Source organism: Agelaius phoeniceus, chromosome 8, assembly GCF_051311805.1.
Source record: "Agelaius phoeniceus isolate bAgePho1 chromosome 8, bAgePho1.hap1, whole genome shotgun sequence".
In the NCBI taxonomy this organism is placed as follows: Eukaryota; Metazoa; Chordata; class Aves; order Passeriformes; family Icteridae; genus Agelaius; species Agelaius phoeniceus.
The window spans coordinates 7,083,087-7,095,801 of record NC_135272.1 but is presented as its reverse complement, the minus strand read 5'-3'; positions in this window follow the sequence as shown (position 1 = coordinate 7,095,801).

The following is a 12,715-nucleotide window of genomic DNA, read 5'->3' as shown; positions in this document are numbered from 1 at the left end:
TCACCTATGTTACACAGTGAGCTTCTACTCTAAACCAATCTAAAAGTGCCAACATCACAGCAGAAGATAGAGGCCAAGAAGAAGGAGAAAGGCTGGACACACCCAGATTCCTCCATCTTGCCCCCTGAACCCCCATTCTAAAAACCCCAAAAATCTATTTTTTACCCCGTGATTAATTCAATATCATTCTACTTAAACTGTCATGGCTTGCAGATCTTCATATAAGGTTGGTAACTTGCTCCATGGGTCATAAGCGAAACCGCAGGCATCTCTGGCTCCGTGCCAGGGTCTCTGAGCCCCCTGGCAGGGGTCTTGGCTGTCCAGGACAGCCAGAGGGATGTCCTGAGTTCCGACACCCCAGGGCGCAGTGTTGGGGCCGGTCCTGTTCAACATCTGGCCTAGGTGGACAACTAGGGACAACTGAGAGGCTTGATGGGGTCAAATAAGGAGTGTGGTGGCCCACTGGAAAAACTGGGGGTTAACTGGATGGTCTGTGAGGCAATGCCCTCAAGAGACCCCAAAGCCCACCTGGGCCACCATGGGTTCACTAACACCCCAATCTGCTTCTCCCAATGGATTTTATGGACAGTTATAATCCTTGACTGACCCCCACTGGGCACTGGGAGGCACAGGGAGCTACAGGGACCATGTTGGGAGTCAACTGAAGACACACTGGGAGCAAATGAAAGATGCTGGAACCATGTTGGGGGTACTGAGTCCACAACTGGGGCAATGTGAAAGACGGTCTGAGTTCCCCTCATTTGCCTCACGACCATTGCAAGGACAGAGACCGGGATCCTGAGGACCCTGATCAGAATTCTGGCCTGCTTGAGGTAGATGCATGCCAAGATCCTGAGGCCCCTGTGCAGAGTTCTGGCCTGCCAAGTGATTGTTTGCAGGTGTATTTGCTGCCATGGTACACTGCTTATAGCAGGGCCTGGCTAAGGGGGCAACGTGCCCTATATGCTTACACCTGCTTTGTGACAATAGCCCAAGAATTTTCCCACCTCTTGGCCAGATGAACTTGCTGGGGCAACTTTGGTGGTCCCCCCACGGAAAATCCTTCATCTGCTTCACTACCAGCATGACGAACGAAGATTGAAGCCCCCTCCCAAGGACTCAGACTGAGACCCGTACAATTCTGACACAGGGGTGCTGACCAGACTGAAGTGAGCCAAGTGTTGCCTGCAGATGTGTTCACTGGACCAAGAAAACAATGGGTCCCGCTCACTGCTGAGAACATGGACTATCTGTCCCTGTTCCCCTCCTTGATGGCTTCAATACCCTTATTCTTCATTGTATCTGTTCCCCCTCAGCAATTTCAAGAGACTTATTCTTTATTACCTGCTCCCCCCTCATGCAAAGGACTATAATAGACCCCTGAGTTAACCAGGACTTTGAGATCTCCCCAACATTACTAGGCAAACTCCATTGACTGGACCATGAGGATTTTGTCTCTACTTTTGGTAGCTATACTCCCCCTCTCTCTCTCTTTCTCTATTCTTTTCATTTTCCCTAATTCCTTTAACGCATTTGCTGTGGTCATTCAATAAAAGGTGCATTTGTTTTGATTGATACTGCAATCTGTGGAAGGGGCTAACAGCGGGCCTGTTAGCTAAAGGAGCGAGAAGAAGCTGAGAAGTAAGAAGAAACTGATAAGGAGCTCTCTCCAAGGCTGTAACCAAGGAGACCGAGAGAAGAAAGATAGAAGAACTTTGCAGCTGGATGAAACATTTTTAGAAAGTTAATTAAGTCACCATAACTTCTCACCAATAGTATTATGTTGATTTATTGTGGCCAATAGTAAAGATAGAAGAAGGATAAACAATTGGAAAGTGTATAAAAATCAGCCATATTCAATAATAAAGTGTTGCCAACTGAGACTGCTTGTGGTCTCTGCTTTATGTCGTGACCGCCTCGACAGCGACATTTGGTGATCCCTGACGTGATAAGAAGTCGGTGGGGGCCCATACGAGGTCCTAGCAACTGGCAACCGTGACCCACTGGGACGTAGTGGGGGAGGCGGCGTTGGTGCAGCTGAGAGTGGCAGGTGGAAGCCACAGGGAGGTCCGGACCTGATTTTCTCCTATCAAGACACCTGGAAGAAGGTGAGCCACCAACTAGTAATAATGGGACATAACTTAACTAAAGAGGAAGAAAATGTTCTGGCTACATGGAAAGTTTTGTTAAGAAATAAGGGAATTAATACGTCAGACTATGCCCTTTGAAATATACTGCTGTGGGCTAAATCACAGAATTTTGGCACTGATCCCCACACAGCTTTTAGTGTTAAGGCATGGAAAAAAGTCGGGGACAGACTGTGGGAAGTCATCCGAAAGGGAGATAAAATGGTTGTCGATCTAGCAGTTACTTGGGAATCGCTCTTTGAGGCATTAAAGGAATGGAAAACAGAGCGAGAACAAGCAGAGCGGGATGCGGACGAAGAGTTGGGGCTGATAACAGAACCTGATGGGGGGGATGAGGCAGAGGGGGCCTCTGATGGGGAACTTGAAGAAAGTCCGGGTGCCATACAAGTTACCTGGCAAGCTGCCAAAGCTGCCGGGAAAGCTGCCAGAGCTTCTGGGAAAGCTGCCAAGGCTTCTGGGAAAGCTGCCAAAACTTCTGGGCAACCTGCCGTAGCATCCTCTTATCAGACCCCTAAACCTCTCTATCTCACACCTGCACAGCAGCTTGCAAGGGTGCCTGTATATACTACACCGCTACGCCAGTTAGCTGAAATGTCTTTAGCAGAGACAAACCCAGCCATCTGCCCCCCCGCTTCCCTCCGCTCTAGTCCAGCCGTCCGCCCCCCCGCTCCCATCTGAGCGGCTTGAACAACCTGCAAGGCCGTATCCTCCGTTACCTGACAGTGACAGCAGCAGCGAAGCAAGTGATGAGTCGCCTGCAGTAACACCTGAGTTGGGGCAAGGAGCTCTGGCCTCTTTACCTCCAAAGAGCTCTAGCCTTGCTGCCCCATGGACTTTGCCTCCATGTCAAGTAACTGTGCTTCCTCGACACCCTCAGGAGTTTTGGGAATTTGTTAGGAGGAAAGCAGTTGAAGAAAAGAATTGGGACACCATAGAAAGGTTAGGTGCTCCAAGAGTACCTCAGGAGAACAGTGCCAATGCAAATGTTGCTTGTGATAACCCTATGGCTTTTCCAGTCTTTAAAGCAGCTCCTGGAGCAGGGCAGGATGACAGTCATCACATCTTTGCCTGGAGGGTTGTGCAAGACCTCCAATCGAAAGTGGCTCAGTACGGTATTAATTCCTCAGAGGTAATGCAATTAATACGTGTGATTAATGCAGATTTGCTTTCACCTTATGATATCGCGCATCTTGCTACAATTCTATTTCAGCCAGTACAATACGGTGTATTTCAAGAAACTTGGAGGCGAGCGGCTGAACGCACTGCTTTAACAAACATGCAGTTGCCTCAACACGACCCTCGTCATGCTGTGGGTGTTGATGCCCTACTGGGCACTGGGCCTTTTGCTAATCCAGATTTACAGGCAAGGTGGGATCCTTCGATTTTGGCACAAGCTCAACAAATTGGCATGAGTGCCTTAACTAAAACAATGGAAATGGCAGCTCCAAAACAGAAATATGTCACTATACAGCAAGGGACGAGAGAACCATTTTTGCAATTTGCAGAAAAACTTGCTGCAGCTATTGAGAAACAGGTAGAAGATGAAACCTTGCGAGACAAATTGTGTGTACAATTGGCTAAAGAAAATGCAAACCCAGATTGCAGAAAGATTATTGATACTTTACCTGGGGAACCCACCTTGTCTGAAATGGTTACTGCTTGCTCAAAAGTTGGTTCAGTCGAGCATAAAATGGCAGCTCTTGCTGCAGTGCTAAGACCTTCAGCAAAATGTTATAATTGTGGACAACAAGGGCATGTAAGATCACAGTGTACCACAGTGTCAAATGTTGTCCGGAAAACAACATTTAAGCCAAGTGCAAGCAATGATGTTGTGTGCAATCGCTGTGCTAAACTTGGGCACTATGCTAAACAGTGCAGGAGTAAATATCACGCAAATGGTCAGCTATTGCAGGGAAACCCAAAGAGGAGCGCGAAGGGGCGCGTGGGGAAACAAATACCCCAACAACAACAACTACCACAACAGCAAATGCGGGCCTTCCCAGCACTGCAAAGCTACCCATTTGCGAGCAATACTCAGGGGCAACAAGCGGGTCCGCAGGGATTGATATACCCACCGCTGACACAGTAACCATTTTGACAAAAGAAATATGTAAAGTGCCCCTTGATGCCTATGGTCCGATAGGACGGGGATTGAGTGCATTTTTAATAGGGAGGTCAAGTACTACACTTAGAGGTATTCATGTGCATCTAGGGCTTATTGATGCCGATTATTTAGGACAGATTCATGCCAGGGTATCCATCGATGACCCTCCTGTCACTATTCAGAAAGGAACCTGCATTGCTCAAATTGTACCTTTTGTAAGTTCTGTTCCAAATACAGTGGACCGAAGTCGCGGCGCAGGAAGTTTTGGATCAACAGGAGTACCTCAAGTGTTCTGGACTGAGAAAGTAACGGAGAGCCGTCCAGAAAAGACATGCACTCTCACTGCCAGTGGATGTCATCCAGGAACTATATCAGTAACAGGTTTGATTGACACTGGAGCAGATGTCACAATACTCTCGCGACTTTGCTGGCCTCAGTCGTGGCCTCTCACTCATGCAAGTTTTGGACTTCTGGGGTTGGGTGGTGCTACAACAGGTGGCCTGTCAGCCATTGTAATTAATGTGAAACATCCTGATGGCCAACAAGCTAACATCAGACCCTATGTTGCCGATGCTCCTCAGAGTTTGTGGGGACGAGATTGCTTATCTCAATGGGGTGTCAAAATTACTACGGATTTTTAATGGGGGCCACTGTGATGCAGGGCAATGAACGTCCAGTTGTAGCCCTGACATGGTTGACAGATAAGCCTGTCTGGGTTCGCCAGTGGCCCCTTACTACTGAAAAGCTTACTGCCCTGCAAGAATTAGTCACAGAACAATTGCAAGCAGGACATATCGAGGAATCATTCAGTCCCTGGAATACCCCTGTTTTTGTAATAAAAAAGAAATCGGGAAAATGGAGACTTTTACATGATTTACGGCAGATAAATGCTGTAATGGCAACAATGGGAGCTTTACAACCAGGCCTTCCTACACCCACAATGATTCCACAGGAATGGCAAATAGTTGTCATTGATCTGAAAGATTGTTTCTTCACTATTCCATTGGCTGAGCAGGACAAAGAAAAATTCGCTTTCACTCATGTCACTCAGTATTATGGTACCAACCCTAGGGGCCTTTCGGCGTTAGAAGAATGGCAAACTGATGTTACTAAAATACCAGAATTTGGTCGCTTTAAGTATGTTCATGTTACAGTTGATACTTTTTCTCATGCAATGGTTGCTTCAGCATTCACAGGAGAAAAAACTCGTGATGCTATTCGTCATTTTTATCATGCCTTTTCTATTCTAGGTGTTCCGTGTCACGTAAAAACAGATAACGGCCCAGCATATGCTTCGCAGAAAATGCAAGCATTCTTTCGTGCTTGGGGCATTGAGCATTCTACAGGCATTCCACATGTCCCCACGGGCCAAGCAATTATTGAAAGAGCTCACGGACTTCTTAAACGTCAGGTTCAAAAACAAAAAGGGGGAATGCAACAGGAGTCACCTCAAGTGAGATTAGATAAAGCTGTTTATGTGTTAAACTTTTTACGTCCCCTACCTGATTCACAGTTATCTCCAATCTTTTACCATTTTTCCTCTTTGAATTCTAAGCAACCAGATTTCTGTAGAAATGTTAAGATATGGGTTAAGGATTTGATTACTGGTATATGGTCTGGCCCAGTGGAACTGATAACCTGGGGGAGGGGTTATGCTTGTGTTTTGACAGATAATGGTCCTCGATGGGTTCCTGCTCGCTGTGTTAAACCTTACCTAGAACGTGCAGGAAAGGACAGGATGGATGGTTCCGCAGTTGAAGCAGAACGTGCGGATGACACTGGCTAAGACCAGTACTCAAAGATGGATGAAGGACAGGAATGATTGTATTAAGAGTGGGAATTTTGTTGATGGTTGTGATTGTGGGTTTTGTGTGTCCCCTCTCTGCTGGGATTTTTGCAAAGGGCCCTGCAAAAATCCATAGCAGCTGTATTTACAGTCCAAAAACAAAAAGGGGGAATTGTGGAAGGGGCTAACAGCGGGCCTGTTAGCTAAAGGAGCGAGAAGAAGCTGAGAAGTAAGAAGAAACTGATAAGGAGCTCTCTCCAAGGCTGTAACCAAGGAGACCGAGAGAAGAAAGATAGAAGAACTTTGCAGCTGGATGAAACATTTTTAGAAAGTTAATTAAGTCACCATAACTTCTCACCAATAGTATTATGTTGATTTATTGTGGCCAATAGTAGAGATAGAAGAAGGATAAACAATTGGAAAGTGTATAAAAATCAGCCATATTCAATAATAAAGTGTTGCCAACTGAGACTGCTTGTGGTCTCTGCTTTATGTCGTGACCGCCTCGACAGCGACAGCAATCCCCTTTCTGTGTTGTGTTTTGCACTCTGAGATCAGCTAATGAACCATCACAACCCCCATTCATATGAGTGGATTGTGCCAGGCAACTAGGATCATACAGGAGGGGACTACTGGAACCATGCTGGGTTCGTACTGGGAGCATCTGGAACCACATTGGGGGCAACTGGTGTCATATTGGCAGTGACTAGGATCAAAGTGGGATCATTCTAGTTGCGACAGGAATTGGTTGGGACCATTGGGGGTATGACATGGATCATACTGGGAGTCATTGTGATCATACTGGACTCACACTGGGAGTGACTGGAAAGCACTAGAATCATATTGCAGGGGACTGGAATCATACTGGGATCATTCTGGGAGTAACTGAAACCATGCAGATGACCGGGAGCAATGGCAACCACACTGGGAATGACTCGGATCACACTAGGATGATTACAGAGCCCATACTGGGACTGCAGTGGGATGATAAATGAGACTACCCTGGGAGCACCAAGGTGCAGGGTGCCCGGGGCTGGGTGTGGCACCATCAACTCATAGAATCTGGCAGCACAGAGTGATCGCGCGCCCCAATTGGCATGAAGAGGAAAGTGACATCATGAGCAGCGCAGTGTGGCAGGATATTGGAATGGAGCAGCATGTCAGATCCCAGGTGTGACGTCACTGTCAGGGAGTGGGAGAGGGAGCTTGGGGGTACCCGGAAGTGGCGTGGGGGGCCCTGGACACCTTAGTCCACCCTGACTCCCCCTTCCCCAGCCACCGGGTCCCCTCCTGGACTCGGCCTGACCCTGCAGTGGGCACGGCCATGTTATAAGTAGAAAAAGCTGCCATTTTTTTTTAAAAGGTTGCAGAGTGAACAGGTTGGACCAGTTGCTGCCAGGGTGGAGTTGTTTTTGTTAACTACTCCTTTTGTCAGTACCACCCTGCCTGCTCCCAGATGGATGACCCTTCTCAGACAGTGAAAGGAGGGGACATTGGGGAGGGAGGGACATCGGAGGGCATGCAAATAACCTTGGAGCCAGCATGCCACGGGAAAGCCACCCCACCAAACTTACCAAAAGACGCCAAAAACAACGAGCCAACACAGAGTTAAGAGATCAAAGTGATTTTTGGACGTGAGGATCAAAGCCCAGAGCCTGCAGAGATGCTGAGACCCTTTTTTGCCCCTCACCCTAGCCAAGTAAGGACCTCAGCTAGAGACAGAACCCTGGAAGTCAAACCGAAAAAGTGAACAAAGGATCTTTCCCAACACTCTCATAAGGATGGAATGCCCAGCTCTGTTCACAGACCAATGGACAAAGCTGCACTCCTCCTCCGAGTCACCACTGGAAGCAGCGGCGGCGTGAGCGCAGACCCATCGGATCTCCCCCCAAAGCTGGTCACTTTTACTAAAGGCATTTAAAAGGAGAAAAGTCTCCTGCCTGTGTTTATTTCAGGCCACACCATGCTCTGCCCCAAACACACCCCCCAACAGCATGGCAGTCCCCCAGTACCCAGATCGCCCCAGCTGGGGGCACGCAGTGAGTGAGGGACCCCCTATGGACCTCCCACATCGAGCCCCCTTATAGGTCCCCCTCTAGTGCACTCCTATGGACTCCCTCTAATGTGGTCCTCCAACCCCAGCCTGTGCCCTACATACCCTGTATGTTTCCATCATCTATAGTCACTCCCTCTCCCTTTAGTGTCCTACACTCTGCTCCTCATAACCCCCCATACGCCCCCGTCCCCTGTAACTCCCCTATATCGGCGATAACTGTAGCTCCCTATAGATCCCTCATATCCGCAATGTCCCCCTAGACCTTACAGATCCCTTATAACCCCCACAGCTTCCCTCTGTCCCCTTGGCCCCTTTAAGACCTGGTCTGCACCAGCGTCCCTGTGGGTCTCCCCTGATCTGGTCCAAGGGATCCATTTTTATACAGTCTTTCAGGCTTTGCAAGCGGGTCTTCTTTAGCATATCATTGGGTTTTCTGGAGCTGGTGGATAATCAATGGAATCCTGTCAGGAAAAAAATTTCAGCGGTGTGGGGGATCGGTGTGGGGGAGCGGAACTTCTGATGATGCTTATCAATATGCCTCCTGCTGGGGTCTGGTCAGACAAAGAAATCTTTTGGAATACACGTTGGAATACACGTCTTCTGGAGGCAGTGTCTTTCTGGTATTTGAATTTCTGCCACTTAGTTTGTAGTTGCTGGTGATGCTTATCTGAAGTGTCTCCAGCTGGGGTCTTGTCAGACAAGGAATCCTTTGGAATATACATCTCTGGCAACCATGTCTTCCAGGTGTTTTAGCTGGCTTGTTGCCCAACATTGCTTTTAGTACCCACTAAGCTGTGGTTTTAATTTCACTTAGCATGAATCATTTTATAAACTATACTACATATCACAGGACACAGGCAGCAGAGGCCGTCATGGTGCAGCTGCTGGAAGACATGTACCTGTGCTCACTGCATGCCCGCCGAGTCACCCTGATCCCCCAGGATGTGCAGCTGGCCTGGTGCCTGCAGGGACCCGAGGAGGGGGGCATCTGAATGGGGACCCCCTGGGGGTCTTTCCTTACAATTTCACACCCCTAATCTCACTGGGACCTCCTATGGGACCATCATGCTGAGACCCCCACCCCCCCATGGGGTCACCCAAGCGCCCCATAGACTCCCCCACCTCAGGATCCCCAACAACCCCTTCAGGAACCCATCCCGGGGTGGAGGTCCCCTTCCTTAGTCCAGCACCCCTCAGATTATTGAGGGCCCCTACCCATGATCCCCTTGGAACCCCCCTACCAGCATGCCAGTCCCAGAGAAACCTACCCAGGACCTCCACCCTGCTGGAGACCCTCCCAGTTCTGCTGCACCCCAATAAATGTTTGTGACCCCTAGGTGCTGATGCTGGGGAGCTTGGAGGGGATTTGGGGGTGAGGCACCACAGGGGGGACCTCTGGAAGGGAGAACCCACAGAGAGGGGGGCTCTGAGAGTATTTTGGGTGAGGGTACATGGGATGGGGGCCAGGAAGGTCTTGGGGCCTAAGGGGTTCCATGTGTAGTGGTGGTGGGGGGTCGCCTAGGGGATGGAGCTAAGGGGATTCACTTTTTGAATGGAGGTCAGGGCTTTGAGGGCCATGCTTAGAGGTGGCTTGAATGTGGGTAGGGTTGCCTGTGGGGGGCGGGGCTTAGTACCCCATGGGGGCGGGGCTCTGGAGAGCTCCCATCCATGGGCGGAGTTCTTGGGGGCGGGGCTTGGGGGCAGCGACACTTGGGAGGTGGAGCTGCTGGGGTTGCTGCTGCCCCTGAGGGTGCTGCTGAGCAGGGAGGGGCGGGGCCCGCAGGGATGCTGCACCAGCCACAGCCTGCTCCTGGGGGCGTGCCTGCTCCTGAGGGCGTGGGAGGGACCCTAGAACGGACCCGCCCAACCCCAACCTTGCCCTGGGACCCCAACCCCCCCTCTTCCTCATGCCTTGGAGACCCTCCTGAGGCTCAGAACTCAAAACCTCCCCTGGGACCCCAAATCCTCTTAAACCTGCCCATCTCTGCCATCCTTGGGGTATCCTCTGAGCCCCCCAAACCTCAAGGACCCCAAATATTCCCCCTAAAATCCCAGCCCAGCCCCCACCCACCTGGTTTGGGATACCTCCAGTTTTGGGTCCCCTCAACCCTTTTTTTTCCCTAGACAGGCTGGTGCTGAGCTTGGTGGGGAATTTTTTTGTTACTGAACTTTCAAAGAAAGTTAACAACTCAAATTGTGGACAGGACAGAAAATTGCTTTGACGTCTCTAATGACCCTATAAGCAGCAGTACATCTGATGATGAGGAAATCACATCACAACCCCAAATTAAAGATGAAAACCTTCTATGATAGTCAGGGTCTGCTCACTGTTACTAAAACAGTGTGGTACACAGCAGCCAAGATAGCAAAGTTCCAGGAAAAGTATAGCAGACTTACGTACTTATTGGAAACTGGATATGTTTGGAGAGTGCCTCTGGCAGAGGGTGATTGAATCATTTGTCTGAGGCGCTCAAGGCTTCTGGAAGCCAGAAGTATTTTTAATGGTGGATGACCAGAGAAAACTGTGGTCTTTAACTCAGAGTGCTGGAGCAGGTGGTTGAATCCATTAGAGAGGAGTGATTTCCTTAGGATCGAGATCCCAAGCATAGATCATTGGACAGAGGGTGTACAGAAGGCGGCATTTTTGCAACTGATGAATGACAGATGTTCCAGGACAGCTCTCACCTACATCACTGGTTATCCAAGTATATGGCTGACATGGTTAGAGTTTTGCTGGACATGATAAAACACTGCGGCAGAATTTCAGCAAATTCTTGAAGCAAATGTTAACCCCACAGAGAGGAAGACAAGGGAAAAGATCCTTAATGTTGCGAGAGAGATCTTCAAGGCTAATTAGCTATGGCAGAAGGATTGGTTTCACTTAATAATTAGTAAATAGAACAACAATCAGGAGATTGGAATTGCACCAAGGAAGCAGACTGCCCAAAAGGGAGCAGCAGGGTCCCAGTGCATGATGGAACGCAGTATGAGCGAAAGGCTTGCAGAAAGGAATTTCTTGGTAAGTGATAAATTATCCACTGCTGTTCTGGAGAATGTAGTGCCTGGAATGGAGTGCCTGGGGAAAAAGGAAAGTTGTGCTCCCTTGCCACAAGCAGGATAAAGATGTTGATGTGAGAGTTGGAACTCCTGAGAGACTTATCATTACTATGGCCCCACAGGCAAATGTTGTTAAATTGGAGTCTTAGAAACAACTTTTGCCATCCTCAGTGAGCTGGAGGCTGGCAGCTGCAAGCATTTAAGGAGGCTCACCAAAAATAAGACTTACACAGAAAATGGGGTATCAAAGTCACCACTGGCTTCTGAGATGGAGACAGGAGAAAAGCTGAGAATCCAAGTGGATAAACTTATGACTGAGAAAAATCATCTTAGGACCCTACTTGCTTCAGCAGAGTGTAAGGAAAGACAATTATTTGAGAATATGAATAGGGAAAATTATAGAAGAGAGAAACAAGACCTGAGAGAGGAAACCTTATTTATCCCTGTTACTGAGAATTGAACAATTGCAGAAACAGTTCCAGGAAGAAAAGGAGAAAAGATGAAAACTGAAAGAAAAGCTACCAATTCCTGTATTGTGCAGAGTCCATTTGCTGATTTGCAAAAGCATTCCATACACAAGCCAAGTGAGACTGAAATGCAACAAGGGGAACCCTATCAATACATACTAATGACCCATACATCCAGATTCCAGTTGGTTCTTGTCAATGATTAATTACATTTGTAATAGATACAGGAACACAACATTCAGTACTAACGAAGCAGGATGCCAAGAAGCTGGGTGTATGACCCAGATGCTAAGAGTTAAAATCACTTTAGTAAATGGAGCAAATGTTATCTGCCAAGCTGCTAAGGTTAATTTATGGGTCCCAGATGAGAAGTGGATATTGGCTACTTGCTTTGCAATCAAAGATCACAATGACAATATTTAGGGTTTTGATGTTCTGAACATTTAAATCTGTTGTCTGCCTGATGGCAGTGAGTCAATGTTAATGTTTGAACATTAGCCCAAACCCTAAAAGAAGTCCAGAGACTGTGCTGACTCCACATGGCATCTGCACTCCCTGATCCAAGGACTGCAAGTGTGTCCCCGTGCTGGATTTTTACTGCAGGGAGAAGTGGAATTTCTGAAGTTCTGGCCTATTTGGCCCCACTAACAGTTGAAGTACCCAATACTCCAAACCTAACAGCCACAATATAAGCACCCATGTGCTTGGGCATTGATGGGGTGGTGACAGCAGGTGATTTACAAAATTGTGTGTTTGACTCCTGAAATGGAATGACAGTGCTTTTACATGGGAAGGAAAACAGCTAGCCACAGATTATAAAGTGGAGAGGGGAGGAAAATGCCAGCAAGACTTTCTGCCCTATTCTGTTTGGTGTGAGAGCAATGTCTAGAGCCCTGGATATATTCAATACTGGAATTCGGCTCCAAATGCTGCAACTAGGTTTTTCAATGTGAATGACAGTACCTATTCTTGTGAAGGGAAACACCTTGTCCAACTGATGGTGCTGCAGATGATCATCTGCCAGGTGGAGGTAAAGGCCAGCAAAATGTTTTCATCCTAAAACACTTCGACTAATAATTTATTTTCCAAGGAAAAATA